At 40.9% G+C, this 27,024-nt stretch overlaps 1 long non-coding RNA gene across 2 annotated transcripts in view; it reads right to left on the bottom strand.

Annotated features, from left to right (window-relative positions):
- LOC124251702 (uncharacterized) overlaps nucleotides 1-27,024 on the bottom strand; it is a 74,966-nt gene that overhangs the window by 26,320 nt on the left and 21,622 nt on the right. For both annotated transcript variants that reach the window (XR_006891841.1, XR_006891842.1), the window contains exon 3: nucleotides 25,959-26,073. This is a non-coding gene — a long non-coding RNA (uncharacterized LOC124251702). The remainder of the gene's footprint in view (nucleotides 1-25,958; nucleotides 26,074-27,024) is intronic.

Raw genomic sequence — 27,024 nt, 5'->3', positions numbered from 1 at the left:
GAATTAAAAGTCCAGAAGTAAGCCTATGTGCCTATGGTAAACCGATTTTAAACAAGAGTGCCAAAATCATTCAATTTGGAAAGAATAGTTTTTTTCAATAAATGATGCTGAAACAACTGGACAGCCACATGGAAGAGAATGAAGTTGGACCATTACCTCACATCATATACAAAGTTAACTCAAAATTTATGAAATACCTAAATGCAAGAGCTAAAACTACAAAAATCTTAGAAGAAAAAGGGGTAAATCTTACATAACCTTGTTTTGACAATGGATTTTTGGAGATTACACCAAAAGCATGAACAACAAAGAAAAAATGGACTTCATCAAAATTAAAAACTTTTGTATATCAAAGGGCACTGTTGTGGAAATGAAAAACAACCCAGGGAATGGGAGAAAATCTTTGCAAATCACATATATGATAAGGGACTTGTGTTTAGAATATAAAGAACTCTTACAGTTCAGTAATAACAAGACAACCCAATTAAAAATGGGTAAAGGATCTGAATAGACACTTCTTCAAAGAAGATATACCAATGGCTAATAAACACATGAAAATACGCTCCATATCATTAGTCATTAGGAACATGCAAATCAAAACCACTGCACACCCACTTGGATGGATAGAATAAAAAAATCAGGTACTAACAAGTTTTGACAATGTGGAGCCATCAGAATACTCATATACTGCTGGAGGGAATGTTAAATGGTTCCATCACTTTGGAAAACAGTGTGGCAGCTCCTCAAAAAGTTAGACATAGAATTACTATACGACCCAGCAATTCCATTGCTAGGAATAAACCCAAGAAAAGTGAAAACATATGTCTACACAAAAATTCGTACATGAATATTTATAGAAGCAATACTATAAGAGCCAAAAGGTAGAAACAACCCAAATGTCCATCAACTAATGAATGGATAACTAAAATGTGGTGTATCCATACAACACCATAGAATATTTATTCAGCTATAAAAAACAATGAATAACTGGTCCATGCTACAACGTGCATGAACCTTGAAAACATTATGCTAAGTGAAGGAAGCCAGACACAAACGACCACATATTGTATGATTCTATTTATATGAAATGTCCAGAATAGGGAAATTTATAGAGACAGAAAGTAGATTAGTTGTTGCTTAAGGCTAGGCAATCTGAGGGGATAAGGGAGTGATAGCTAAAGAGTACAGGCTTTCTTTCTGAGGTGATAAAAATGCTCTAAAATCAATTAAGATGATTGTTCCACAATTCTGTGAATATACTAAAAACCAGTGAATTATACACGTTAAATGAATGAATGGTATGGTATATGGATCATATTTTGCAAAGCTGTTAAAAGAAAAAAGAAGGAAGAAGCTTTATTGTTTCCAATACTACATCCCCATTGCCTTAAGTAGTCCTGGCGTCCGTAGGCACTCAGAAAATAATTGTTGAATAAATGAATGGAGCACTCGACATTTTCTTTCCTTTTCAAATAGAAGTTTTGAGAGTATATTTGTATACTTCATTTAACTGTTACCAAAAAAGAAAGAAAGAAAAGAGCATGGTTTTATGTGCTTTTCATTTGTTCGTGTTATTCTTATGCTTTAACCAAGGAGGGTTTTGTTTCTATATACTTGTAGATGATCTTCCACAGAGCCACCGGAATGATATTTTTTAAAAGCAAATTTGAAAATGTTTGTCCCCTGCTTAATAGCTTTCAATGACCTCCTACTCCCTGCAGTATTCAGTTCAAATCCTTTCACAGAGCACACGTCTCTTAACTTGTAGAGTACCCCACATGCTCTGTGTCTGATTGTATCGCGTTGTCATTTAAAGTTGTTTTTTCAACACATATATCTGTGTGTGCCCCAAAATATATTGTTTAATTTTCATAATTTCTGAATTTCTGTCAAATGGATATCATGTTATATATAATATTATCAGTCTTGGCTTTTTCACTCAATGTAAGATTACATTGAGTGTAACATTTCACTCAAGGTAAGATTACCAGGATTCTTCCATATTGATATACCCAATTTTATTTATTCATTTTCACTGCTATATAATATTTTCGATCTATTCACTCTCCCGTTGAAGGGCATTTAGCTGTTTTGTTTGTTTGTTTTTACTATTATAAACAGTGGTATAGCAAACATTCCTGCATTTGGGTCCTGGTGTACATAAGCTAGAATTTCCCTTAGGTATATAGTTGGGAGTAGGGTTACTTCCCTCAAAAATGCCTAAACCAAATATATATCCTTCCCAGCAATGTTTAAGACATCCTCTTGGTCCACATCCTCCCCAGTACTTGACATTATTAGATCTCTTCATTTTTGCCAATCAAATGGGTAGAAAATAGCATCTCATTATGGTCTTGATTGTGGTCCTGATTTCTGTTGAAGTTGAGTGTCTCTTTATTTTTATTGAGCATAGTGTTTCTTCTTTGGATGTAAAACCTGTTCATGATCTTTGTTCATTTTGTTTTCTGGTGGTTGGTCCTTCTCTTATTGATTTATAGTAGTTATTTTTATAGTTGATACTAATCCTTTGTCAGTTATGTGTGTTGAATATATCTTTTCTGAATTTGTGTCTTGATTTTTTGTTTTCTTTAAGGTGTTTTTGTTGAACACATTTTCTTAATTTTAACATGGGCAGAAGTTTCACATCCTTTAGGATTAGTACTTTCTGTGTCTTAAGAACTCCTTCTCTAGCCCAAAGCCAGAAACGTATTTATATATTTGCTACTCAAAGTTTTAAAATTTTACTTTGACAGTCAAATCCTTAATCTCTCTGTGGTTGGTGTGAGTTAGAGATCCAATTTCATTTTTTTATATGGATAATTATTTTTCCAGCTCAATTTATTGAATAGTCTCTCTTTACCCCACTGATCTGCCATGCTTCATTTTCAAATATCAAAATTCTATCCCCCTACACTATACATTGTTTCAATTACTATACGTTTATAATAAATAACAGTTGAGCAAATTTCGCTTTTTTCTTCTTATCGTTTTCTAAAGATTGGCCCCTGAGCTAACATTTGTTGCCAATCTTTTTTTTACCCTTCTTCTTCTCCCCTAAGCCCCCAGCACATAGTGCTGTATTGTAGCTGTTGGTCCTTCTGGTTGTACTATGTGGGACACCACTCAGTATGGCTTGATGAACGGTGCTTAGGCCCACGCCCAGGATCTGAACCAGCAAAATCCTGGGCTGCTGAAGCAGACTGCATGAATTTAACCACTTGGCCACGGGGCCAGCCCCTTTATTGTTCTTGCACATCCATTAGTAAGAATGCAATGTGGCTGTTAAAAGCAGAAGTGGTTGAGTGTGTAGACCTGAAGCTACTGATCGAAAATGTTCAAACTGCTATGGATAGCAAAAATATTTTACTAAAGGAATCATGAGCATTAGTTACTCCAGTGAGTAGGTTAAAAAGAGGTCATTTAAGGAAGTTTCTGTTGTACTCATCTGTATTATAACACATATCACATCATATATCAAGAGTTTATTTGCATGTCTTTCTTCTTTACTAGATTGAGATTTATGAAAGCCCATAATGTGTTTTATTCTTTTTGTGTTTCCAGAAGTCTGGAACATGCTCAGCAAATAATAAATGCTTAATTCATATTTGTTGAATGAATACATAGACAATAAAGCACTTATTCATTGTAGGCTTGGATCTACCAAAGAGTCCTAAGAAAGGCACTGGGAGTTTGAGAGTTCAGGGCAAGTCAGGAAAGAAGACAGACTTGGATGAAGCCACAAGCTTAAACTAAATCACAGTTTGAGGACACTTGACTGGCCAGATCAAAACATCATATTGTGAGAGCAAGTTGGTGGCCTTCTACTATACGCTCACAAAACAATCGGATTGCCCCAGTACCTCAAACTGGAAAATGTCGTGGCACAGAGATACAGAACAAACTCACAAAATACAGGGGGGCTGGAAAGTATAGCTCTAAACATTAGGGTGAACACAATAGGAGAGGGATGGAATGCTCGACACTCTCACAAAATGGTGGTACTTCTCACATGCCCCCAGGATATCAAGGTGCTCCTTGTTCCCATATTCTAGGGATGACAGGTGACAAGTTTGAAAGGTATTAAATGTTTTGTTCTCTACTGAATTCTCTCCTTCACACTGTAGAATAGGAAATTGAAACTTATGGGAAAAAGTCATTATTACATATGCTCTGCGCTCTTTAAAACAGGAGTCACTGACTGATAGTCAGAGTTCAGCAGCCTTTTTCATAGAAACTTACAGTAAAAAGATCACTATATTTTCATACAACTTATTATTTTCTACAAAATAAGTTTGAATGTGTCATCTGAAATTATATATGCAAAACCCCCCAAATTTATGGAATTTCCCTTCAAGTGCCTTTCTTTCCATTTAGATCAGAACATTGTGGAGACCTACTCAGATCCCTAGACTTGATATGAAGATTATTTTAAACTGAGGATAACAGCCGACGCAGAAAGAAGCCTTTCAAAGCTTCCCTTGTCTGACTAAAAGGCAGAGGCATCTGGGAGAGAAGCTGCCACAAATTCCCTCTGCAGGGGAGCTTCATTCCCAGGGAGAGGACTGACCACTCCCACAGCGATGAGAAATTGCATAAACGAACATCATCAAACTGTCACACCTTCTGTTTGTTTCCCCAAAAGCACATTTGCTCTTCCCATAGAAGCCTTTCTCCCCACTCCCTTTCCGTTATTAAGTTGGTATATAAACCCTTATCTCCAGCAGTCAGGGAGCCTCTTTCTCTAAATGCCCCTGCAAGTGTAGGAAGAAAACCTGTTTTCCTTTCTCCGGTTAATCTGTCTATTTTCAGTTTAATTCGCAGGCCCCTGGCTGCAAGACTTAAGTCAGTGGAGAAAAAGGTTTTTCTCCAAATATGTCCAAGGTTGGATAAGCCAGTTACTGTTTTTATTTCCTGGCTTGATTCTGAAGGAAGGATTCTATTTGTGCGATACATCAAAAGACAGAGAAGTAAATGTTTGCAAAAACATAGTGTCTCTGGTAGAAACTCATTTAACTTTGCTTGATTTTCAATCTGTTCCAGAGAGGCCAAAGGGAAAGCGGAAAAGAGAAAGGAAGAGAGATAGGAAATGGATGATCAGAGTGAAGTGCCGGGTAAGGAAGTTGAGGGGTGTTGGCGAGAAAGCCTTTCTTATCTTTAGAGGAACAGGAAGCTTGGCTCCTCAGCTCCCTTTTCACAATCAGCCATCTTTCCCATTTCTGGGCCCCTGGGATTGCCATGGAATCTGGTCTTCCTAACAGTTATTTCTCCAGGGGAAAAAAAACTCTCCTCTACTCTCTTAACTGCTGTAACTGCAGCCTACAAATTAAACTGACAAAAGACAGGAAATAGGGGGAAAAGCATACAAACTTTTATTGATGTTAATATTTTAATTTTATTTGCATGGGGGCTTCACAGAAAAGAAGCGAAAACTTAAAGAGGGGGTTAAACTTGAGAGCTTATATGCCATTTTAACAAAGGGTGATAAAGTGACTAGCAAAGGAAAGGAAATTTGGGCTTGCAGGTGGTAAATTATGGAAAGATACATATATGAGGTGGGGCTGGCCCAGTGGCCCAGCAGTTAAGTTCGCATGTTCCACTTCGGCAGCCTGGGGTTCCTCAGTTCGGATCCCAGGTGCAGACATGGCACCGTTGTCAAGCCATGCTGTGGCAGGTGTCCCACATACAAGGTAGAGAAGGATGGGCATGTATGTTAGCTCAAGGCCAGTCTTCCTCAGCAAAAAGAGGGTTGGTGGCAGATGTTAGCTCAGGGCTAATCTTCCTCAAAAAAAAAAAAAAATATATATATATATACATATATATGAGGAAACTAATGGAAGATAAGGATTATTTTAGTAAGATTTGTTTGTGTTGACTCATCTCAGTGCCAACTTCACATCTTCCTCACAGACATAAAATTCCCCTAGAAGGAGAATTTGTGGTAGTCCTCATTTTTCAGAAGTTCTCACTTTTAGTCAGATAAGGGAATCTCCAAGAAGACTTCTTTCTGCATCTGTTGATTCTGAATTGCCTTTAGCTCTAAATAATAAATATTTTGGCATATTTTGGGGTAGCACATTCTGATCTCCTTCACTTATAACAGCCCTCCCATTACCATCCTTTACGCTTTACTGTGACATCAAAGCAAGTGACATGTCGATAAAAATTGCCTGCAAAGAAAAAAATTGGGGGCTGGCCCCATGGCCGAGCGGTTAAGTTCGCGCGCTCCACTGCAGGAGGCCCAGTGTTTCGTTGGTTCGAATCCTGGGTGCGGACATGGCACTGCTCATCAAACCACGCTGAGGCAGCGTCCCACATGCCACAACTAGAAGGACCGACAACGAAGAATATACAACTATGTACCAGGGGGCTTTGGGGAGAAAAAGGAAAAAATAAAATCTTTAAAAAAAAAAAAGAAAAGAAAAAAATTGGACTAAGATTACTTCCAACTCTAAAGTTCTAAGATATTATGAACTGGCTAATACAGGTCACTTTCAACTGCTCCAGTTGTGAGGGAGGAAGTGTGGGGACCTGGGTTTGGCCACCCCAAGATATGTCTCTTTGGCATGAGGATTATTTGAGGCTGACTGCTTTTGATAAACTGGGACAGGGAAGGAGGCTCTGAGGGGTGGAGCTTGCTTGCCCTTTGTTAGGAGACATTTACGTTGTAAAGGAAATCTCCATCTGTAAAGGTGCCTCCCTCTCTGTACCAGGAAGAAGAAAGGAGATGACCTTGTCTCTAGAAACTCTTAACCAATGGGGAAGGCAAGGACTTAAATCTGCATTTGTTTGTTGTGCTTGTCTGGTGACCTCCTGTAACTGACTTCCCTCCTCCTCCCAACGTTGGCATTTCTTTAAGGATTAAGCCTCTTTCCTTAGGCTAGGAACTGATTGCTGCACTCACCTGTGACCACCCAGCTCCAGACAATAGACTTGCCTCCCGCTATGCCCTCCAAGGTAGCAGACCCACTACCTGCTGTGTCCATCAAGTGCTGTGCCGAAGGACGGGGCAATCTTGTGACTATTGTGGAAGGGACATTTCAATCATATGTGAAATATCCCGTTTGGGGGTTTATAACCACTCTGTGCACCCCACTTCTTTGGTACCCTTTCTTCCTTCAGGAGGAAAGGCCCCGGGCCATGGTCCTCATAAAACTTTGTTCAATTTTCTCCTGCTATTCTATCTCATGTGAATTTAATTCGTTCTCTGGCCAGACGAACCCACATTAGGTAGAGGAAAAGTCTTCCTCCCTACAGAAGAAAGTTTCATCTACCCTTCTAGGTTCTTCTGGCTGGTCTAAGAATTAAATTGACATAAAACAGGTTAACTAAAGAAAACAAAATTTAATTTTGTATGTATGGGAACCTACATACCCAAGAGAGTCAGAGACCCCACATACACGAGAGCTTCCAAGAAAGAAAGGTAAAATGAGGTACACATGCCATCTTGATCCAAGGAATGGGATACAGGCCCAAGGTTTCAAAGGGGAGAAGGATAATCCACAGGACAATAGGAAGAGCAGATGTTCAGTAATGAGAGGTTTACCCTGCATACAGATAGGTCAGAAGAAGTAATTTTTGGTAATAACCCTAATTATGGGCAAATTCCTCAATTTAAATTCTTTAAGGGAAAGTTAAAAGATTCTCTTGAGCCTGCAGGGTCTTGATTGACTTTAGCTCAAAATATTCTACATGCCAAAGTTGCACATCTTGGGGGAGCCTGTTCTGAACCTCTTCACAGTCATAACTTTTCTTCCTGAGGTACTAACACATATTTGAACTTTGCATTGTCTGCAATCGAGGCCCTCTAAAGACGGTACTCAAGGAATGACTCTCATGATTTTTGGCCTCGCAGTCCCTTCTCCAGGTCTTGCCCTTCTATGTTACTTGAGTTTCATAGAAATTAATAATAATAATGTTAATAAGCAATATTATGAGTGTTTACCATGTGCCATTGTGCTAAGTGCCTTGCATACATTTTCTCATTTAATCTTCACAATAATCCCAGGAAGGATGGTATCAATTTATTCCAGTTTGCAGCCAAAGAAGCTGACTTGGAAGTAACTTGTTCAAGGTCAAACTGCTGTAAGTGGTGAATCTGGGATTCAAACCCAGTCACTGGGTCTGCAGAGCTGTGTGCTTATCCTTTAGATTATATAGCACTCGACTCAAATCAACTTTTAAAAGTTGTTTTCTTTTTTTTGAACAAACTTCACATGAATACGTTCTCACAAAACAGGCCAATTTTACATAACTGAAAGAAAACATGGAGATCTTCCCCATCTTTCTGCAGGGCAAAGATTTTTAACAGCGTTTTGTGTATCCTTCCAGAACTTTAGATTGTAGTGAAAAGTTTGCTTCAGTGACAAACTGTGCATTGTCTAGAGCACACTTTTCCTGGTTATCTGATTTAACTCTAAGAGAGCTATTTGACAACTCTGTAGGTTTGTTAGCAACACAAAATAATTGGTTGACCCACGGAAGAAGTGATAACAATGCAAAATAATTCTTGTCTATGGATATGCAGACAGATTCTGTTCAAGTGGAGGACAACCCATTTGCCTCACCCCAAGCCAGTTTCGCTTTCATTTGCCCATTAATTTCAACATTCCTTTACTCTATGTAAATTTGTTCTTCTTCGACTTCTTTGAATAAGTTGTAACATCTGGCCTGGTTTTTCTCATTTAATTAATGAGGTAAGTAAAATCTTTAGCATTTAACAACATATTCTACATATAGAGATATGATTCAGACTTTATGGCCCTCTTGCGTCACTGCCCATTAGTCCCCTCCAGCCAGTAGACCAGACTGATTATTTGTGGTCTTGTTCTCTTTATTTTTATGATTTTTTTAAGACAGCTATCTCTTAGGAATCCCAGTAGGTTAGATACACACATACATACACACAGGCAAGGTCACAGTCAGACAGGTCCGTGGCACGTTGATTTGGCCATTTGCCCAAGAGCAGCTGGTAGCAGTAATAAATCCTTGTGGTGTTTAGCACTCACATTTCTACTCTCAGATTATGGTCTCTGAATCTACTGTCAGCTTCTTCACGTAAAATTATCAAGCAGCTCCAAAACGCAGGATGTGCTGTATTGACCACGCTGCCACTACCCTGACCTGTCTTCTATACGCCCATCTCTGGGAGCATTTTGCTTGAAGAGTGGTGGGGTAGCAAGTCTGTTGGAGAGAGCCATTAGCGCTAGGTCTTTGTTACATGTCTCATATCACTCCACACACACTGAGGTGCGTTCTACCAGAGAACAAAAACCACTTACCAAGAACCCTCTGTTCTCCACTGTTCACTTTGCTGGGCCTGCTTCTATACATTTACTCTCTAGGGCCAATGGGATGGAGATGGAAGGGATGCCAACAGAGACAAGAAAAAACATTATAGAGGAAGAAAATAAACTTTTTCCTCTACCCTCCTAGGTTCTCTGGCAGATACCCTACAAATTAGACTGATAAAAGACAGATTAACAAGAAAGAAATAACAGAGTATATTAACACATGCAGCATGCATACACACAGGAGAAACTCAGTGATAAGCAACTCAAAGGAGTGCTTAGACCTTGGCTCATATAGCATTTTAACAAAGAATAAGAAATTTGTAGAGAAGTGACAAGGCAAAGGAAAAGGGTTTTAGGCTTCCAAGCATGGCAAACTATGGGAAGGTAAATATACAGTGGAAAATAATGGAAAACAAGGACTGTTTTAGTAAGGTTTGTTATGCAGAATCCTCTTCGCACCATCTCTGGGCTAGTAAGAGTATCTGGTGATTAAGAGTTTAGGGAAGTGGAGGGGCCGGCCGGTGGCGCAGTGGTTAAGTGCGCATGTTCTGCTTTGGTGGCCAGGGGTTTGCCAGTTCGGATCCCGGGTGCGGACATGGCACTGCTTGGCAAAAGCTATGCTGTGGTAGGTGTCCCACATATAAAATAGAGGAAGGTGGGCACAGATGTTAGCTCAGGGATAGCCTTCCTCAGCAAAAAGAGGAGGATTGGCAGCAGATGTTAGCTCAGGGCTAATCTTCCTCAAAAAAAAAAAAAAAAGTTTAGGCAAGTGGAGAAGGGGGCAGAGAGCTTTTTTGGTGTCTGCTTTTTCTCAACTGTCTTCAGCTCAAAGTAATCCTTATGCCAAAGTGGCATATTTGGGGGTGGCATATTTTGATCCCCTACACCACCCAAGGAGATGGAGAAGCATGATTTAAAGTTTATATCTCAGAAATGAGCAGAAGGGGTAGAAGGGTAAGAACCAGGGCTTGGAGTACCAGAGAAGCCAGGAAGAGATAGTGTGTCAAGTAGGGAGTGATCAAGAGTGCCAAAAGACACAAGAGGACAAAGTAGGTAAGAAATGAGAACTAACCTTTGGATTTGTTCGTTAGAATGTCGTTGAGACATTCAACTGATGAATTTCAGCAGGGCAGTGAGTGTGAAGCCTAGACTACAGGGGGTTATGGGGTAAGTGGGTGGGAAGAAAGAGAACAATATTTTATGCTGCTCTTGAAGTGTTTAACAAGGAAAAAAGGAAATAGTAGATGTGCAATGGAAGGGGTAGGCCCCAGAAATAAATCCTCCAAGAGAACGCTCACTGTCCTTTGTTTACACCTAGTGTAGGACTCATAGGGACTCTCTTTTTAAAACCATGGGCCCTTAGCATCTCCTTAGGGTCCCAGGGTACATTAAGAAACAGAGACCAGACTGATTCTCATAATCTTTTAAAAAATTTATTAGCACGCTAGCAGCATGGAAGCAGAAAACGTAACATCTCAATCTAAATTTAGGAAACTTTCTATTGTGTGGGAAACTGTCTGTTGTAATTGCCAAGCATCCTACCAATAAGCTTACTCAGAGGTCATGGGACAGAAAGGCTCACAGACAAATTAAGATACACAAATCACTTGGTTTAGTAAGTAAATCTGAAACAAGCAGCAAGAAGCAAGGGGAAAGAGATGAGATAAGATTAACACAATTAAGACAGGGTGCCAGTGTACAAGGACCATGTCACCTGAATCCTGGGATGTACGATGTTCGTACATTATCCCTCTCTCTCTCAGCTGCAGCAGGCTTCTATGCTAATCGTATGGTTTCAAGGATCAGACTTAAAGATGGAGCAAAGCGGTTCAATTAGATGGAAGGTACCTGGAGCCATTGACTCATCCTTTCCAGATTGGGCAGACCCAGGGGTAAGTAGACCTGGCCACACCTGTAACTTGTCAATTAGCCTGAATAACCATGCCTTTTCTCTGTGTGTGGAGGGCCCATCCATGACTTCATGAATACTGAGCACTTCTATGTCTTGCGTGTATTTAATGCATCGTGACTTTTTGTTGCTTTGCATACCTGTTGATGCAAATAATCCATAACCAATCTACAGATAAGAAAGATATTTAATGAGCTGATGCTGAGGACAAGCCCAGAAATGTTATCTTCCCCAAGAAAGAAAGCACTCCAGAGAAGCATGGTTTACAGCATGGCTATATGCTGTTTCAGAACAAAGAACATATATCAAGCATGACACGAGTATGATTTTTTTTGTGTGTGTGGTGAGGAAGATTGGCCCTGAGCTAATATCTCTTGCCAATCTTCCACTTTTTGCTTGAAGAAGGTTGTCACTGAGCCAACATCTGTGCTAACCTTCCTCTATTTTATGTGGGATGCCACCATAATGTGGCTTGTTGAGTGGTGCCAGGTCCACACCCAGAATCCTAACCTGGCAACCCCAGGCCGCTGAAGCAGAGCACACAAACCTAATCACTATGCTGCCAGGCCGGCCCCAGGAATACAATTGTTTTTCCTAAAGTCACAAGGAAATGTTTTGCCGCAGTTTGGCACGTTCAGAGCAGGTCGACTTGACCTTGGTTCTCTGGGAAGAAAAGCTTATCTTCAAAGAAGTACTGGTATTGGCATCAGAGAAAGGCAGACATTCATCTCTATCTTTAAAGACAACATTCTTTGCTTTGGGAAAGTGTTTGAAGCAGATGTACAATGTGAGTTTGGTGAGCCATGTGTCAGGCTGCTGCGGGAAAAACAAGTTTTAGGCTGAATCAGATTTAAACCGGAATGGCTTCCCCATACCCCTCAATATGTGAAAATTTCTTATTATTCTTATTATTTTCATCGTACGTTATGTATATTCAGTGTTCATGAATACCAGGGGATTATGAATATTCTGTGCTGCTGGTCCTTCTCTTACTATTTCTGTTCAGCATATGTTCAACACGCCTCAGAGGGAGCTCATTTATTATTAAAACATCTTATGGATTCTACCTATGTCTCACAAGCTGCTTGCTTCTAAACAATTCAATTTATCCTCCTTGTTTATTTCTCAAATTTTCTATTGAAAAATATCACTTAAATAATTTAGCAAATACCTAGTACACTTTCAAAAAGATTTTTCAGGTGAATGTCTGCCCATTATTCTCTGGTCCCCGCCGCCCCCACCAGTTCCACTTCATCCTGCCTCCATCACCGTAACAGTCTACATTCAATAATCAACAGTTTGATTCATTAACACGTGCCAGAGGTGAGACATTGATTTGCGTTTTGCCGAGTCTTGGCTTCTTCATGATACATCTGGAGAGGCTGGCGGGGCAATGGTGGGGTGGCACTTGAGGGAAGCGGCCATGTTCCATTCCTGGGGCCTCCCTGTTTCTGTCTAATGTGAAAGACTGTCCTTAGAGCAGCAGTTAGGGAAGCCCAAAACCAGGCTGTCCTTTCAAGTCCTTGAACTTCAGCTACTGTGGCAGATAGTCCTGAAAGATGACCACTGTTAATCCTCTCCTCCCTGTATGCACATGCTTCTCCAGCCACGTAGAGGTGGAGATTATTTCCTGCCCTCGAATCTGGTCTGGTCTGTGACTTGCCTTGATTAATAAATAGAATGAAGTGGAATTTGAAAGGACTCACAATCCACCAAAATGGTATAAAGATTATTTTAAAGTGTAGATATTTGAGATACAGCAGATGCAGAAAGAAACCTTTGCTGAGCGTCCGTCATCTGCAGAACATTCCAGGATGAGAAATTGCATAAAGAAACATTATGCAAACTATCATACATTCCATCTGTTCTCCCTAGAGCCCACTTCCCATAGAAGACCCATATCCCCTCCCCATTTTCCTGTTAAGTTGATATATAAATTCTTACCCCTAACTGTTCAGAGAGTCTCTTCTTTTGGATGTTCCTGCATGAATGTGCATAAAACGAGGCTTTTTTCTCCCTCCTGTTAATCTATCATCTGTTAATTTGCAGGCCCCCACGACTAGACCTAAGCTGGTAGAGGAAAATTTTCTTCCCAACAAAGCTGTGACAGTTCTAGGTTTAGCTTGTCAGGGGCCTGGAAGCTTTCATTTTTGTTTCAAGAAGCTAGATGCCACGGTGTGAAGAAACTCAGGCGAGACTATGGAATACAGAGAGATCACGTGGAGAAAGGAAGGCCACGTGGAGGAGCACTGAGGCACTAGAAATGTGAGTGACATCTTCTTGGACCTTCTAGCCTAGCTGGCCTCTAGCTGAAGTCAGCTTAAGTGAGTGACCGTGGCTGTTGCCATACGGAGCAGAAGAATCACGTAGCCAAACCCTGCCTGGAGTCCGGATGTCGGAACCATGAGTAGTTTGAAGTGGTTTATTATCTAGCAATTGACAACTGAAATAGATAGCTACAGAGAAAATGCTAGCACGATTTCCAGGCAAGGCTCTCTCCCCATAATTTGTAGAATTCTTCCAAAGAGCATCTATAGAGCTGTGAGTATCTCACCCAAACAAATGGGGGAAAAGAGAGAGCCCTTGATGACCTGCTGCGGAAAACCGCTGAGTCATGTCATCTGCGCCTTCCCGTGAACTTACAAACGAACCAGCCCTCGAATGTGGCTCTGGATGTGACAAACCACCCCAAGGCGCCTCTATCTGACCCCAATAGCTTTGGATCTTTCAAAACTACTTACACTTTAAGAGTCTACACTTCAGTGTTTATCACATGCTGAAGCCCAGAGACTCCAACAGTCCTCCTTATCTTGCTGTAGAAGAACATTGACTATAAATTCTATAACCCTGAAACTATCTGATGGGCAGGTTACGATTCAGACACATCACTCTCATTCAGCTCTCATCTTCCTGTGAGGCAGTTAGCGGCATCATGCCCATGATACAGCTGAGCTGTCATTTAACTCAGGGGCTGGCTACCTTTTTCTGTAAAGACCAGATTGTGAGTGTTTTAGGCTTTGTGGACCATTTGATCTCTCTTGCGAGTAGTCAACTCTGTTGCTGTAGAATGAAAGCAGTTAGAGAAGATGTGTCAGCTAATGAGTGTGACTGTGTCCCAATGGAACCTTATTTATAAAAACGGGCAACAGCCAGGTTTGGCCCGTAGGCTATCGTTTTCCAACTCCAGCGTTAACTCGTTTAATACTCACAGAAGCCGGATGAGGATTATCATCCCTGTTTTATAGGTAAGGAAAGAGAAAGCTCAAGTAAATTGCCCAGGGTCACGCAGTTATCAAGTTGTGAAACTGAGATACAATCCCAGGCAGCCTGTCTTTGGAGCCTGTCCTTCAGCCACCATACTAAGAAGCATGTATATATGCATATGTGTATTTTTCTTTATCTTGTACTATTAATACATACTGTTCTGCATCCTGTTGTTATCACTTAATAATATCTTGGCTATCTTTCCCATCAATACTTATACAAATCTACCTCATACCTTGAGGTACCCATGCGGTATTCCATTGTATGAATTACCCATCAGTAAATATCCAGCTTACTTCTGTGCGTTTGCCCTTAAAAACAGTGCTTCACTGAGTATTCTTGTACTGAGGTATTTGCACACGGGTGCCCACGTATCTAGGAATGTAGAGAAAACTACTACAACGTGTTGGGGGGGAGAACATCCTCTACGCCCTGGTCCTTCTGGCTGGGCTACGAATTCAATTGACATGAGACAGAATAACAGGAGAAAATTTTTAAAAACTTTATAACATGTATACATGGGAGACGCTCAGGAAAACTGAGCAACTCACCAAAATGGCAGAGCTGCCAGCTTAAATACCATCTTCAGGTAAAGACAAAGGAGGTTGTTGGGGGGGTGGTTTGGGACTTCATAGAGGAGGAAGGCAATTCACAGGGAAATGGAAAAGCAAATGTTTGGTAAGTAGAACTTTGATAAGAGTGGGCTTAGCAGGGACCCTTACAGTCCACCGATACCCAGAGTTATCTATGGTGATGGCCTGTCCTAGGGATAGGACTTTTATCTTAAATTCTTTTAGACAGGTAGTCGGGGAGGTCAAAGTTTCTTTCAGAGTCTTTTGTTCTATCTAGGCAAAAAGACACATTTTGGGGAGGAAAATTTTGATCCCCCGCAAAGGTCAAAGAGTATATCAGTTAGAGTCTAGTTTAAAAACAAAGAACAACAATCAAAAAACCCCCACCCCAGGCTATTTTCTTTGGGTTTTTTTGTGAGGAAGATTGGCTCTGGGCTAACATCTGTTGCCAATCTTCCTCTGTTTGCCTGAGGAAGATTGTCACTGAGCTAACATCTGTGCCAATCTTCCTCTACTTTGTGTGGGATGCCGCCATAGCACGGCTTGACAAGCAGCTCTAAGTCCACACCTGGGATCCAAACCTGTGAACTCTGGGCCCCTAAAGTGGAGCTTTGAACTTAATCACTAGCCACTGGGCAGCCTCCACCCCAGGCTGTTTTCAATAGAGGGAATTCAATATGGAGAGCCAGTTTCAAAAGTAGTAGAATAAAGCCTGAAAGGGCAAAATAAGCCACTCAAAGATCAGCATCAGCATAAAGCCACTAGCGGCTAGAGGGACAGAGAAGTGATGGTGTGACCAGAGGCTGTAGCTGGGGACGCTTTGTGGTCCCTGGGACCATAGAGGGAAGGATTGTCCTGCCTGGTGGGAGCTGGGTCATTTAACAGACAGATGCAGCCACTGCTGGGAATGCCCCTGGAAGCAAGAGGGAAAAGAAATATCCCAGCTTATTCTGCTCTTTTACTTTTCAATCTCCTGCCAGTACTTCCCATTGGCTGAATCTACCTGAAAGCTAGTGGGCAAAGGAGGCTGGGAACTGTAGTTTGCAGGGATCAGCCCCGGTGAGACGAAGCAGAGTCGAAGGGTGGGGAATTAGGCAGAGAGCAAACAGGTAACGGCTGATGCAAAGGGCATTGTGTTTTCAATTTTGATATATATTGCCAGATTGCCCACCGAAGAAGCTACAAAGATTTACAGTTCCAACAAGTATGTCTATTTTCCAACAAATTCTCCAGGCCATGAGTTTGTCCATCTGAGTTAAAATGCTATTCTGCTGTTTTATTTGCATTTCCTTAATTACAAATGCAGTTAAGCATCTTCTCATTTGTTTATATGCCACTAATATTTATTTTTCTGTTAACAGTATGTTCACATCCTTTGCCAATTCTTCTATTAAGTTGTTGGACTTCCTCTTATTACTTGTAAGAACTCTTTATATATATATATATGTGCATATGTATACACTGGTCAATCGTAAGTGTTGCAAATATTTTTCCCCAGTATGCTATTTGCTTTTTAACATTTTAATCATGTTTTACTGTGCTGTTTTCAGTTTTTATGTAGTCAAACATAAATCTTTTTTTTCTTCTATGTCCTCTGGATTAGAGATTTTGTCTCTTGCATAAAATGGCTTTTTCCTGCAAGATTATCAAAATATTAGGATGGAAGAATATTTAAAATTTTTCTTCCTCCTATTTTTTTCTGCTCTAGCCAGAGACCATCATGATGACTAAGACTCTGCATCTTTTCTAGGTTACTCTTCCAGGTTAAGAGCTGTTAAAATTGAGAATATCCTCTTGTACATCCTACCTTCCCTCCTCACTAATCTCCAAAGGAATTTTTTAATTAATGGAGAAGCCCTTTTCCTCCCATCTGAGATAGAAAATCTGAGTAACTTGGAATCTCTGACGAGCCTCCCCTTGTGTCTCGAGGCCTGTGATGTGCCTTGTCTACTCCTGAGTCTAAGTCTTGATTCTGGAATGTGGGGGGTAATGAAGAAAGCCTTGAATTACAAGGCAGTTGCAGACGGAATTGCAATAGGAGTAGAGAGTCAGCTCTACCATACGTGCAAAAGTTTTCTTCTCTGCAGAAGGCTAGAGACGGTGCCCACGCTGATCCCACGACTCTAACTGGTCCCATGAAGTTCATAAAAATATGCTCCACAAAAGCAAGAACTGTGTGAATTTTGTGTTTAACCAGTATATCCTCATACTTAGCATGGTCCATGCCAAGGAGCCCCAGTAAATATTTGCTTATTTGAAAATTCTTTAAGTCAGAAGAGTCTCCTGCTTCTCCAACACACCTGGACCCTGAGGAGTGATGGGGAAGGTGTTTCTGTTCGTATCATGGGGCACGGTTAGGTCTCATAGCATTAATTTCTTCATTTTCAGTGTATACCATCCCACCCTGCTCTCTTAATGATACCGTAAGAGCTACTTTTACCGCTTTTTCAGGCCACAATGTCACAGGAAAAAAAGGAGTCCAAAAAATTGCTAATTTAAGTCAGAGTTGAAAGGATTACGGTTAAGATGCGTGCTTATCTTGTAGAAATATAGCCCCAATCCCTGCTTTCATGTTGACGTGGTGTTCTTACTGTATGTCCCTTTTTTATAAGGACACCAGTCATATTGGACTAGAGCCTACCCTAATGACCTCATTTTGACCTGATTACCTCTATAAAGACGCTATCTCCAAATTAGGTCACATTCTGAGGCAGTGGTTAGGACGTCAATATACGAAATTTGGGAGAGACACAGTTCAGCCTGTAATGATAACCCAGACTGGGAAATGCAAGACCTTGCCCAGTTGGAGATAGCCAATACATGAAAAAAACTGCAGGGTCTCAGCAATTTGTATTGGAAGGAATCTGGGGGAACCTGTATGGGATAGATTCCAAAGGCATTAGATCAGTGATGATAAATACAAGATTTGATTAGGTTGAAGTACCAGTTGGATACACTCCCCTGGGAATCAGAATTTAATGTGTTGACTCAAGCACCTAGAAGAAGCATGAATGTACTCCTAAGTTGGCTAAGTGAATCTTGGGCCCAATTCATCGTCCATCAACTTGAGATGCCTGAACTTCCCCGGCATAGTGTAGAGGAAGGAGCCTAAGGACTCAGCGAAATATGAATGATGGCATAAATCTATTTTGATCAACTTACTCCGCCACTTTAAACCACACACCTCCCTGGGAGAGCCTGGAGGACAATCTCTACACAAATACATTACATAATGCATTAGTAAGGCAGACATCAGCATCCTTATAAAGCTAGGGGTGGCTGTTGTTTGTCAGTTGGAGATGACAGTGAAGGATGTTGCCAAGAATTGAATCCCCTCATCTCAAATGGGATACTGAGATTTAGGAGCAGAAGAGGCAAGGCAATGCTTAGGCCTCAGTGACAAGATGAGGACAAATTACCGGCATAACCCACAGGGTTGAAGTAGTAATCAGAATGTGTGACCTATAAAATATGTGATAATGTACAATTGGTCACAAGACTTAGGAATTAAATACCAGGGCACCCTACCAAGGTGCTTCTTGACATATTCAGACAATGATTTTGGGTCTAGTGGGCAGAAACCTAACATAAGTCAGTGTAGTGGAGATTCACAGCCTCTTATCTAGTTTCTAGAACTAAACTAGATCACATACGTGTAGCCCCAAAGGACCCTGCAATGTGACCACAGGTGGGTTTTGTGTATCTTCAATACAACTTTTCCTAGAGACAAGTGAGTCCACTTACCAGAGTGACTGTAAACTAGAAAGAGGTAAATATCTTTTGGGCTTATTTGATATTGGCTTTGCACTGAAGCTAAACTCAGAGACATGAAATAAAATAAGATAAAGCAAAACAAACAAAAGCAACAAACAAAGAAAAAATCCACCATAGTCCACCAGTCAGAGTTAAACCGACAGAGGTCATGCGATACACAGAATCTTGTCCAGAGTCAGCTCCACCGTGGGTCCAATGGCATGATGGAGCCATTCTTTGATTACTCTCCTCATCTCAGAAGGTATGGCAGGAAAAGGAATATTTAGTAACTGTCCTTTGATTGATGGAGTGAGCCTTATTATAGTAAGAAGTCTCAAGTGGAAGCTACTGGACCTCTTTCTCCAGTCCACCAACATAGTGTTCCAAAAGTAATTCTGCATCCCAATCAAATTCAAAAGGTTTGTGCTACCATAATAGACATGAAAGATGCAGAGAGGTGATTCCTACCACGAACCTGCTTAATTCTCTGCCTGGTGCAAAAGCCACATGTGTTTCAGAGAATGGCTCTAGATTACCAAAAACTTAGAGATGCCAATCACAGCTGTGATTCTGGATGTGGTATATTTATGCAACAGGTCAGTATAGCCTCTGGCACTTGGTATGAACTGATGACCTAGAAAATAATGCCCCCCTCTCTCTCCAATTCCTTTTAGCAAAGATAATAAAAAGCAGTTTGCCTTCATGTGTTAGTAATAAAAATAAACCATCAACATCTTACTTCTGGGCTATCTGTCTCTCTTTTTTCCCCTCCGTATGCATTCTTTATTCTTCTCCATCTTGCTCTGTCCCTGGATGGTTGACCTTTATGAACACAATCTTGCTAGAGAATGGTAGATAAACCCCATGCAATTCAAGACCTGCCTCTTTGGTGGAATTCTAGGGATCCAGTGGTCTGAGGACATGTGCGTCCAGTGGTCATGAGGACATTTTAGAGGGGGATAACCCCTCTAAAATGAGAGAGGTTGCTTCATGTTGCAACGCCCCCCAGGAAGAAAGAGGCATCATGCTTGGAGGACCTCTTTGAATTGACAACCTACACTGTCTGATGTGTTGCTCCTTCTCACTTATCAGGTAACCCATAAAGCTTCTAGTTTTGAGTAAAGCCCAGAGTTAGAAGTTTCTGTAGCAAGTCTAAGGTATAGTGCAATCTACCCTGTCGCTGGTGCAGGTGATAGCAATCCCAATGGTATTGGAAATGTCTGTGGGAGACAGAGATGCTGAATTCAGCCTCTAGGAAACCTCAGTAGAAGAGTCATATCAGTGACTCAGAGTTTTGGAAGAAGGCCATATCCTCTTCTTCTGACAACTATGCTCCATTTGAAAAGTAGCTCCTCACTCGCTACTGGGATCTGGTAGAGACTGAGCCCTTGACTGCAGAACATGCAATTATTTAGTTCACCCAAACCAATCATGAACTAAGTGCCACATGATGATCAAATTAGAACATTACATGAGTACAACAGCATTTTATTACTGAATGGCAGTATTATATATAAGACTGGGCCCAAGTCTATTCAAGAGGCACAACTAAACCGCCCAAGTGAGTGAGTTCCAGCTTCTTGGTAACTGCGTGTTTTGCTACCTTCTCTTCATCTCAACATTCAAGGTTTTACATGGAGTTTTTATGCCCAGAAAGCAGAGTAGAAAAAAATGCTGGCCTGACACTAGCCAGAAATGGAAGGCTACCGTACTATAGCCCCACTTGGGAGTAATTCTGAGAGTGGTTGAGGGAAACCTCCCAGGGGCAGAAATCTGGAAGATATATTTGGTTGTACACTTCATGTGGAAAGAAAGGTACCCTGAGATATGTACCTAAACTGATTGATGGATAGTGGCTAATGGTTCAGTAATTATGCAGAGACTTGATAAGAGGAAGATCAGAAGATTGATAACAAGAGGACAAGGAGTAGAGGTGTAGGGGTGGACTTCTCAGAATGGGTACAGAGTGTGATGATATTATTGTCCCATGTAAGTGCACCCACTCCAGAGGAAGAGCTCAGTAATCAGGTAGACAAGATGGCCCAATCTCTGGTTATGGGTAAGCTTCTTTCCCCAGTCATACCACTGTTTGCTTAATGGTCCCATGTACAAGTGTCCATGGTGGCAGGTATGCATGGTGTTATGGATTGAATTGTGCCCCTCCCCCACAAACTCAAATGGTGAAGCCCTAAGCCTCATACCTCAGAGTGTGGCTGTACTTAGAGATAGAGCCTTGGGGGCAAGGCTAGTGCCCAGGCTACAAGAGCAATGCTACCTTCCAGGGCTCCAAGGTGATGCAGCTGCCCCAGTGGACCCAGAAGGCAGGGCCACCACCCTGGCAGGACCAGAGGACAGGGCAAGGAGGATTATTCTTGAACCTTAAAATCAAATTGAATTTGCCCTGGTAGGTTGAGAACTTGCTTGGGACCTGTGACCCCTTTCTTCTTTCAGATTTTTCCCTTTTAGAGCAGGAATGTCTATCCTTTGTCTGTCCCAACATAGTATTTAGTGAGTAGATAACTTACGTGATTTCCTAGGTTCACAGCTGGAGAGGAATTTTTGCCTCAAGATGACTCATACCTTGAATGTCACCCGTACTTTAGATGAAATCTGGGACATATGGGTGATGCTAGAATGGGTTAAGACTTTCGAGTTGTTGGGATAATGGTGAGGGTATTTTGCATATGAGGAACACATGAATCTTGGAGGTCCAGAGGGCACAGTGTTATGGACTGAATTATGTTCCACTAAAATTGATGTGTTCACGTCCTAACCCCCATAACCTCAGAATGTGACTGTATTTGGAGAAAGGGCCTTTAAAGAGGTAATTAAGTTAAAATGAAGCCATTTGGGTGGGCCCTAATCCAACCTGACTGGTGTCCTTATAAGAAGAGATTAGGACATACAAAGAGACACTAGGGATGAGTGCACACAGAGAAAAGGCCTTGTGAGGATACAGTGAGAGTGCAGCCATACGCAAGCCAAGGAGAGGGACTTCAGGAGAAACCAAACTTGCCCACACTTTGATCTTGGACTTCTAAACTCCAGAACTGTGAGAAAGTAAATTTCTGTTGTTTAAGTCACCCAGTCATGATATTTTGTTATGGCAGTTCTAGCAAACTAATACACATGGGTTCAACAACATCATCTTCCTCTCACCAGGTTGAAGCTGTGGCTACTACCACAGACAACCGTAGAAGCCAGTGATGAGCCCGAATATGGCACCATTCCCTGGGAAATCAGCCAACCCTGTGGCAAATTGATTACATCGAATCTCTTCCATCACAGAGATGGAATGACTAGTTCTCTTAGGGACAGACATATATTTCTGGTATAGTTTTACCTGCCCTGCCAAAACTACTTCTGCCCGTTTGTATGTATGGTATCCACACACAGACTTCAACTAGAGGATTCACTTTACAGCAAAAGATTTGTGACAGTGTGCTCATATCCATAATATTCATCCGTCTGAATATATGTCCCATCATCCAGAAGGTGCTTGCTGGGAGAGGACACCCTGTGAGGTTGAGACACCATCCTATGAGTACATACCTTAAACCAGTAACTAGTAAATGTTTCTGTGAAGGGAAGAGTTAACAGCAGACCTGTGATGCATTTCCTCCCTACCAGGGACGTTAACCATCTTGCCTTGTAACCATGCTAATATCATTATCAAGTGAAAATATAGAGGGAATTCACTATCTAAAAATGGCTTTCTAGCAGAATATACCTTGTCTGTCTAGATGTCTTACTGTAAGTAAATCCGGAATTGATGTGTTGGTGGACATGACTGGTTGGGTAATGAGATTCAGTCATGCAGACCTTTCTATCTACCAAATGGCTTTCTCTGAGAACACACTGTTAGGTGCTCAGCTGTTACTCCAAAACCAAAATGCATCTCAGTGTGAGAGAAAGGGAAAATTAGGAATATGTGTCTGACAGATTTAGCTCCTCTAGAAACAAATGTTATATTTGTGTCTATATCCTGCACCTATCAATTGAATCATTGGTAAAGTTTGGTGTTGATAAGATCTGTGATTCATGCGAGTCTGTTTTGACAATCCAACTATTTATGGTAATTCAAGTCCATCTATTCTACAACTACGATGAGTAAATCTGGGAGCGAAAGGGTTAAAGTGGAGTGACCCTCTCACTATTGCACCTAAGGACCCAGTGAAGAAGTTTTTGCTTCCTACCTGAAATTCTTGGGCTCAGTGGATTTGGATGTCCTAGCACCCAGGAGATGAAAGTGTCTCCCAGGGAACAGAGTCAAGGTTCTGGCAAACTGGAAGCTGAGACTTCCCCCTGACCACCTTGAGTTCCTCATGCCACTGAACCACCAGGTAGAGAAGTTGCTCACTCTACTGGCCAGATCGATTGATTCTGATTACTAGGGGAAAATCAGAAGTGGAAGCAAGGAAGACTATGTCTAGAACCCAGGAGACTCAGGGATGCCTTTCAGTACTGCCATGCCCAATAATAATGGTCAATAGGAAATGTGTCAACTTGATAAAGATAGAACCACTAAAGGTTGGGTCACTCCACCAGGTAAAGGACTTAGTCTAAAACGAGGTGCTGGCAGAGGCAAAGGGATTATGGAACAGGTAGTAGAAGAAAGAAGATAGGATTATCAACTTAGCTTTGTAACTAAATAGGCACTGGAGAAATTAGTAAATATGTTTTATGTTAATGATTTCCCTCCCTTCTTTGTTTTCTCCGGACAGTTTATACAAAAAGCTCTGGGAATGGCTCATGTTTTTTGTTTCAGTTTGGGAGTGTGACTGAATTGACATCATCCCACGATGAAATGGTGGTTGATGGGACTGTGTATGTCTCTGGTGTTGAGAAACAAATTTCTCATTTTATCCAAGGACAGAACGTATGGTAAGGAGTAAAAAGGATAGAATGTGCTGTGTAGTTTCTCTTTGCCCCATGGGTCAGCTCCCTGTCCTTTTCCACCCTATTCCGTGTCCATGAGATTTGATCATTACGGACTACACCAACAGGCTTCCTTGCCCTTAGTTTGTGTATTAGTTTTATATTGCTGCCATAACAAACTACGAAAAGTTTAGTGGCTTAAAACAACAAAAAATTGTTATCTTATAGTCCTGAAGTTCCGAAGTCTGAAATGAGTTTCACTGGGCTAAAATCAAGGTGTTGGTTCACTTGTAAGAACTTTAAAGATTACATTGGGCCCACCCTGGTATTCCCCATCTCAAGACTCCTCGTCATACCTGCAAAGTCCCTTGCTATGTAAAGTAACATCTTCACAGGTTCCAGGGACTAGAACATGGACAAGCTAGAGTGTCAATATTCTGCCTATCATAGTTTCCAATTGGATTCGGCCAATGGGGGGCAGTGATGAGATTAGAAAGCATGAAGAGAGTAAATGTGAAGTGTTTCCTCTGGCTCCCTCCCTTCTGGTTGCTGCCTCCCTTTCTGAAGGCCATGGCTCCTGTAAGGCAGCCTCTCTTCCAGCTCGAGCTGCTTATTCTCTCTGAGTTCTAGTAACTACTCCCTCTCCTTGACCTTTCAGGCCCAAGGGTGGTGACATCTCCAGGCTCTTGCTAGCCCTGAGAAGTTTCTCCATCCTTTCTTGGTTTCTCTTCACCCTGCCCACACCATTATGAATAGTGCCTTTTTGCTCCTCAATTACCCTGTTGTTTTAGAAGGAACTTGACAGAGAACAGAGAACATTGCCAGCATGTTGAAATGGTGAAAGAATTGTGTGAACATTATGGTGATGATGCTAGTGTTGATTATCTCCTTCTAGATAAAAAACTGTTTTCTCTTCATGTGCATAATCCTTAGTCTAGGTTCTGTATATCTCCCTATAAAATATCTAATTTGGCTTCCCTGTTTTCAGCACCACTTTCTATAGTCAACTCTACTAACTGTTCAAAAGTCATCCTGTATTTAAATATTTCAATCATTCCACTGTCTCTTTAAAAAACTGGGCATGCCACTTTCTTCTTCACCAGTATGAAATGATTTTCTATCATTTGTAAAACTACCTGTCATTATTCCCTACATCCTTCCTACTGCCCGTTGGTTGAAAGCGTTTATAATGAGTAGGTTTCTTTCCCAATGCCTTATCTGCCATGAGCAGTCCTCTTCCCTCCCATCTAACTCCACCCTCTGAGTCTTCTTTCACACTAAGACCTAAAGGCTGATAATTATCATTTCTCTACAGGGAGCTTATTTTAACAGGAGATTAATGCTTCAACTGAAACTGGGGTTTTGGGGAAGAATTTCAGGCATAAAACATCTATGAAGAAGGACATCTTTAATGCAGCTTCACTTTGTGTTTCAACCTATGGCCAAACTACCAATCCAGGTCCCACACCTAAATGAAATATTAGATGTTTAAAAAGATGTATTGATTTGGTGCTTAACTGTACCCATAAGAGAAAAGCAAATCAAACTTAAAATGATATAAAAATTTTCACCTGTTGGTTTGAAAAATGTGATGTGAGTGTATAGAGAAACAGGCACCTTCCCACATAGGTGATGGGAATATACGTTTATAACTTCTATAGGGAAAAAATTAGCAATAGGAGCCGGCCCTGTGGCCGAGTGGTTAAGTTCGCGCCCTCTGCTTAGGCGGCCCAGGGTTTCGCTGGTTCGAATCCTGGGCGGGGACATGGCACCGTTCATCAAGCCATGCTGAAGCAGCATCCCACATGCCACAACTAGAAGAACTCACAACTAAAAATACACAACTATGTACCAGGGGGCTTTGGGAGAAAAAGGAAAAATAAAATCTTAAAAAAAAAAATTGGCAATAGCTCCTAAAATTGAAAATGCACATATTCTTTGCCCCAGAAATTCCACTTCTCAGAATTTACCCTAAAGATGTGCTCCCAATTGTGCTAGCTGATCTGTTAATAAGGATCTTTATTGCAGCATTATTTGTTATAGCAAAAAGAATGGAAACAGTCTAAATAGTCTTCAATAGGAGAATGGGTAAGTAAATTATGATACCTACACACAATGGAATACAATGCAGCTGTTAAAAAGAGTGAAGGACCATTATATGTATTAAGTTGGATATATCTTACATATGATGTGGCTGTGAATGAGGAAACTTTGGGTGACATCCAAAATTCACGTAACGGGATAACACAAAGAATTAGATTGTCAAATCAAACTCACCAAACAGACACTTACCTAGTATCAAGCTTTACTATAATTTCAAGGTTCAAGTAATCATGAGGCACAGGTGAAGCAGGGAGAGATTTAGGACCATCAACACAGCTCTGGTCAAGATTCACATGTCAGGTTTCTAAGCAAGATGTGCAGGTCACATGAAAAAGAGCCATTTTAGTCGTGGAACATCCATTTATACTCAGATAGTTGTACAGCTTACATGACATTTTCCAGGAAGCCTTTCCCTATCAATTCATAGATTCCAGGTTTGGTTAGCATAAGCAACCCTAAACCACCAGATACATTCTGCTAAAAGCATTCCATAGGTGAGGATTCTTCAGCTAGCAAGTGCCATTAGCTCCTTTGTCAGGAGTTCTATTTATTAGAACGGTCACAAGAAAATTGGACCAGAGTACCTCCATTCTTTCTTTCCCAGAAGTGTTTCCCAGTAACACAAGAGAGTTAATGGCAGATTGACCGCGCAATAATCCTTTCTTTCCCGTATATCATTTTAAACATGAATAAAAATTGGTTGATTCTGAAACTATGAAAATGAGGTAGGCTTAAGTTAAAAAGTCTTTAAAATTCAACAAGAAAGACAGTAATATGTCTTAGGATACAATCAAATTTAGAGGTCTTTAAAATAAGAAGGAAATACATTGAATATATTTTAAAATATACATGGTAGTGTTATAATGCAATCCAAATTTAAAGGAAACTATAAACTAGTCTGCACATCCAGGAAGTCTTCTGTTCCTTCACCCTCCACAGTCTACCAAACAACTTTTCTTTCAGTATATTTGTAGATCTCTTCTGAAATTTTGCTTTTCCCCCCCAATACATCCTTGATAAAAGGAGCATATTTCAATACTAAGTTGAACCATACAAAATTCCTGGTTCTTGATTTGTTGGCCTACAAAAACAACAATTTCGTGTAGTTAAACCTAGTACCACAGGGACACTACCTGATTTCATTTTCTAAATGTAAGTCAGACAAAATACGTAAAGAGCCACGTAGATAGGAAATATCAGAATGAAACAATAAGGCAAGATTGTGGAGAAGAAAAAGCCCTGGTTCAAGTTAGGA

The sequence above is a fragment of the Equus quagga genome, chromosome 1 (genome assembly GCF_021613505.1).
Source record: "Equus quagga isolate Etosha38 chromosome 1, UCLA_HA_Equagga_1.0, whole genome shotgun sequence".
NCBI classification, from domain to species: Eukaryota; Metazoa; Chordata; class Mammalia; order Perissodactyla; family Equidae; genus Equus; species Equus quagga.
The sequence above is the reverse complement of the archived record's forward strand: the minus strand, read 5'-3'. Positions and strand labels throughout refer to the sequence as shown.